The sequence below is a fragment of the Pundamilia nyererei genome, unplaced genomic scaffold (genome assembly GCF_000239375.1).
Source record: "Pundamilia nyererei isolate P.nyererei 1_Seehausen unplaced genomic scaffold, PunNye1.0 scaffold00144, whole genome shotgun sequence".
NCBI classification, from domain to species: domain Eukaryota; kingdom Metazoa; phylum Chordata; class Actinopteri; order Cichliformes; family Cichlidae; genus Pundamilia; species Pundamilia nyererei.
Window position 1 is genome coordinate 1,653,063 of NW_005187545.1, and position 5,688 is coordinate 1,658,750.

The 5,688-nt window shown below is 40.2% G+C and overlaps 1 protein-coding gene across 1 annotated transcript in view; it reads right to left on the reverse strand.

The window, feature by feature from the left end:
• LOC102199592 (zinc finger protein Xfin) overlaps positions 1-4,564 on the reverse strand; it is a 9,758-nt gene extending 5,194 nt beyond the window's left edge. The window contains exon 1 of the mRNA XM_013913666.1: positions 4,313-4,564. The gene's annotated coding sequence lies outside the window, so the exon portion shown is untranslated. The remainder of the gene's footprint in view (positions 1-4,312) is intronic.
• Between the last annotated feature and the right edge of the window lie 1,124 nt (positions 4,565-5,688).

Sequence of the window (5,688 nt, forward strand, 5' to 3'; positions counted from 1 at the left end):
ATATGAATAAAAGGGAAAAACAATAATATAGGAAACACTATTAATGAGGCCCATTGTCATTTGGGATGTTAGTGACTATGACCAAACTATATTAATGCTTTATCATGTCTACTCCAAAAAAAAGTGATACATTTGAAACCATAAAAAAATACGTGGTAAAAGACACGCTTGGACAGAGCTGCCTTTTGCAGAGGTCTTTCCTCCCAACACCTCATTCTACAGAGCAGATGAAGCATGCCCTAGATTGGAGGGACTGCAGAAGAATCTATCAGGTCTTTCTGCAGAAATGGGATCAGGTCCTCAAGCTACAGACTGACCCTCATTTCCACTGGCATGAAGAGGTGCATTTCCACTTACTCCTGACAGCAGGAAAAAAATGTGCAGACCTGTGATACTGTGATTCTGCCTCTGAAGCATGCCCAACTGGGAGAGCCTCAACAAAGCTGTGCGGCTGAGCAAAACCAGATGGCTGCATGTTTGGTCATGCGATAAACTGCACTCACTCACAGCCACTCACATGTAATGCAAATCAACACAGGTCCCATCATTAATTTTACACTACCCAAATATTTTTAAAAAAGAAAAAAAAAGCTCTTAGCTGATACAGATAGGGTGATAAATTAAAGGAGAAACCAACATAAAGTGTTCTATGATTTGCAAAATGCAAAGTGATGGACAATGTCCGGGGAGGAGACAAATCCTTTAGGGTCTCTGCATCAGGAAGGGCATCTGGCATTAAAATCTGCCAAGTCAAACATGGATAGCTACCTGCTGTGGCAATACGGGAGTAGCCGAAATTGGCTGAAAGCAATGAAATGTGTGCAAAACAGGTGAAGAAGAGAGTGCCAGGGGTGATTTGTGATAGAAGGACAGCACCGAGAGTGAAAGAGAAGGTAGTGAGACCTCTATGATGTATACAGGAAGCTGGGATGAAGATGTTAAGATTTTCACTGTGAGAGACCAGGGTGGACCAGATTTAAAATGAATATGTTAGAGGGGCAGCTCAGATAGAGCAGTTAGCAAAGGAGAAAAGGCTGAGATGTTTTGGACATGTGCAGAGGAGTGACAGTAGATATACTGGACAAAGGATGTTAAAGATGGAGTTGCAAACCACGCAGAAAAGAGGCATGTAGTAAAAGACAACGTACAGCGGGTTGATGCAACAGAAGAGTATGCTAGGGATAGATGAAGGCAGATGATCTGCTGTCGCAAGCTGTAAAGAGAGCAGTTGAAAGAAGACAGTGATGACAGTCACTTACTGAATTTTCACACCAATCATTTGTAGCTGCTGTTACCTTTATTTTGTTTACCATATTTTGTGTTCTTAAAGATTTGTTTGACTCCAACATTTTTATTGTTACTTTGCCTTAAGCTTCAAACACTTTCTTAACCTTGCTGCCATATCAAAAATGTTATTTTAAGTCACAAGTGATCGCACTTCTATGGACCAAATAGCTGTGCATTTATACTGGCAATGCTGGGATATTTAGGGTTGCAAAAATGTTTCTTGCCAAGAATTTGTCACTCTACTTCACCTACAGCTTTTTACAGTTTTTACAGAAATCAAAACACTGATGTGGCAAAGATAATAGAAAGCTGCGAGGGATAGTCAGCCAATAGAGATTGAAAATGTGACGTCATTCAGGGGTAAAACCGCAAAGAATTCTGGGAACTCGTGGCAAGAGGTACTAGCGCACGCAGGCTTTCAATTGAAATCAGTTACACAGCAATAAAAAGAAACACAAAAAAATGGCAAGAAGCTGCTGTATTATTAACTGCAATAGCCGGTTGTATGACAGCCACGGGAAGCCGACGGGTAAAGAGATCGGTTGTTATCGGATTACGTCATTGAAGAGAAATTGTTCGAGCCATGTTTCCGAAGTAACAAAGAGGCGACGGATGGCCTGGATTGCAGCCCATCAAAGATCAAATATAACGTCTCAGAACACTCCAGCTCACAGGTTAGTCTGCTCCAAGCATTCCCACAAAGGTCAGTGTTTTGTAGTAGTTAATACGTCATTTTTCATAACATAATTGGTGATATAGGTTACAAGCAAGTCTGGCGCTGAACAGAAATTGTCGCGCTATGCTCCTTTGTTTATTGTGCATAAATAATGAATTGTCCTGACACAATATTGCGTTTCGCTTCTGTTATTATGGTACATTGACAAAAACATATACTTTTATTCACAGGATAAAACAATTTTTTGTATCACTAATTGCGCAGTAGGATTACAGCATACAACATTATTGTCACTGCTACATTTCTGTAACGCTACCAGAAATTATTTCCACTACTAATTAATTACCGTTGAGCTCAAAGGTCCTATTAATAAACTGTTAACGAATGTGTATTTATGAAGACGATTTGTGAGACTGGTAAACTTACAATATGTACGATGGTCTTTCGTTCTACACGGTGCATTTCAAGGTCCTGCACCCATCCGTCGGTAAACTGTACCTGGGCTTGTTGCAGTGACCTGAAGTTACTAAAAACTTCATGAGTGCATGCACTCACTCCAAGAACCGTATAATTATAAATATGAGCATGGTGAAAGTTGGGCAGCACGCTAACGTCTTTTGTCCACTCTGTGTGCTCGTAAGGGTCTAAACCTTTCACTCCTTTGATTTTTTCCTCGTATCTTTTCTTTGACTTTTCATCAAGTCTGTCTTTGTACGGACCGGCATTGTTCTCCTTCGTTTTGTACATTCCTTTTTTGGGGGGGGGGCAAAGAAAAAGCAAGAAGGTATTGGAACCGGAGAATGAACGTTTTGCGGTGCTGCAAATGCTCGCATTTGATGCGGTACTTGAATTGTTTTTCCACGAGTTCCCAGCATGCAATGGGCGAAAGTCACGTGGTCTGTCAATCTCTATACAGTTGTGTTGGTCACTCTAGCACGACAATACGCCCAAGCTGATCTCAATAGTGCTCGGTGAGGTTGAGGCCAGAACTGCAGGGATCCTCTCACTTCTAAATTGTGGAAGTAGTCTCTGATAAACCCTGCTCTGTGATGTTGTCATCTTAGATGACATCTTCTCATCAGTCCCAGACTAGGTTTGGCACGTTTTTTTCCCCACGGGCGCAACTTATATACTCAACTCTGCTGCTCAACCCGCAAATGCAATTTCCAAACAAATAATAATGGATTGGATTTATATAGCGCTTTTCAAGGCACCCAAAGCGCTTTACAATACCACTATTCATTCACTCTCACATTCATACACTGGTGGAGGCAAGCTACAGTTGTAGCCACAGCTGCCCTGGGGCAGACTGACAGAAGCGAGGCTGCCATATCGCACCATCGGCCCCTCTGGCCATCACCAGTAGGCAAGTAGGGTAAAGTGTCTTGCCCAAGGACACAACGGCCAGGACAGAGAGCCCAGGGATCGAACCGGCGACCTTCCGGTTACAGATGCGATTCCCAACCCCCTGAGCCATGGTCGCCCCATTTAAATATGGCACCATTTAAGGGAAAATAAATATGCTTTCCAACAATATCAGATTTATTGCCAAGAAGCATTAAAACAAACAAATAATTAACCAAAGAAGTTTCCTTACTTTCTGTACTGAGCTTTAATTTAATGTGCATTTTTATGTGGCAAAGAATGGATGAAACCTAAAAACTGCCACAGATTTCACTCAAAAACAAAAAAGGTTAATGTCATTGATATGATATTAATTCTAGGGAAACATGAACCATAAAGTGTTTCCTCTATGTGCAACACAATAACTTTAAAAATGTTATTAATTAAAGTAATGACACATAATCATGTTATGAATATTTTGAATATTTGAAGTTCAAGCATGAGGAGGCCAGTCTGACTTGCTGCTTGCATTATCGGACTATAAACAAGAAGATCAACCACAGCCAAGACACTCAATGCAAGGTGAGCATAAATATGCACACTGACAGGGTCGTTACTAAGTAATATAAGAATAATAGCGTTACCTGTGTAAGTTGGTTTGCTAATGCTGGACGCACTGCTAACAAACACAGCTACAATGTTTTGCCAACTTACTTTTGCACTAACAAATGCTTAAACAGCTCCAACTGAAGCATATGAGCATATGAGAGCTTTTGCTAGCTCCGATAGCTAGCTTGACATTCGCGCCCACCGTACATAAACAGTGTCTAGCTGAAACACCTCAAAGGGGGTTTGCTAGTGAAAGCTAACCAGGAGGAGGTGCCCGGCCACGTTCCCGAGTAGGCCCAAGAAATGAATAACTAACTAACGCTCGCAAGCTAGCTACCATGACCTACGAAGCAGCAGCTCCACAGAAACCGCCCGTTTCTATCTTCACGTACTCACCAGTCACAGGAGCGCGAACGTTTTCTGCAGACGAGGAATCACAAAGGCTGGGAACAAGGAGAGGAAATGGCTCGGTAGACATCTGTCCACGCAAGGAACGAACTCTCAAGGGAAGGGAAGGAAAGCTCAGCTCAACCCAGCTCTATGGTGAACAAATGTGATGCTGTGCCAGAAGGTAGAGCACTGAGCGGAAAGCTGCAGCTGCAGCAAGCGCGGAAGGGGTTGCACCGCGCGTGCGCAGTTAACGGAAAGCCTCTAGCAGCGCCTACCCTGTGCACCCATGGCCGCGTGCCGGATTGGCTCTGTATCTGTACTAGAGTTCAGATTGCATATGAAGCACAGAGTCCCACAAAACAACACACTACACACCGAGATCTGTAGAAATTTTACACTCAGCAAATGTTCACTTTTTAAAAAAAAAAGGTGAATTAAGTATCGCTATCAAAGTGTTGATTTCAACACTTTTTCAGGGTTTTTTTAATAGCTCCACACTCTCCAGATGTAAATTAACACTTTCAAAATAGTTAAATATTTAACACTATTAATGAAAATTAAGGTACAATATACAAACTTAAATCTGAAACATTGTACAAGCTTTGCATATAAAGTTGTTTATGAAATTTAAACTCAGATATTTTTAATAATTCACCTTTCCTCACTTTACAGTACTGACTGCATGATAATGGTTATTAAAAAAGGGATTTTCTACCAAAAGTATATCACTTATTTGACAAAAGATAGGCATATTTTCTTCCATGGTACTGCAAACAACAAGTCCAGCTTTATATTCTAAACTATCAACTTTAACGCAAGTAGTTGAGAAAAGCTCTTTTGAACAAATCATTTTAAGAACTTAATTGCTGACCACATTCTTATCTCTGACAGAAAAACATTTAATTGGCCCAAATTCATTTTGTTTTAGGGTGAAGGTTTCCTGGTGATAAGCACTGATGCTTTTTAGCATGTGATTTGGTTGCATTTTTGAAATGTTTATAAGAATCTTTAAACACCTTCACTTTGGCTTCAAACCTCATACTCCACATGTGTAATAAGGGGCCAATTTTACTAACAGAAGATGGGTAATGGCTCATAAAATGATGCTTAGGTATCAAGTCTCTATGTAGATACAAGTATTTAAATAGTATGTGGGGTCAACAATCAAATGCTATAAATATATATATATATTAGGGGTGCAACGATACACAAAATTCACGGTTTGGTTCGATACTTTGGTGTCACAGTTTGATATTTTTTCGATACAAAAAATGTTCATGCCTCTTTAATTTGTCATTTATTAAAATTATAAATATATATTTTAACTCAAAAGTACAGTTTTTAAATTTAATGTTGCTGAAACAACAAAGTAATAAAAAAGA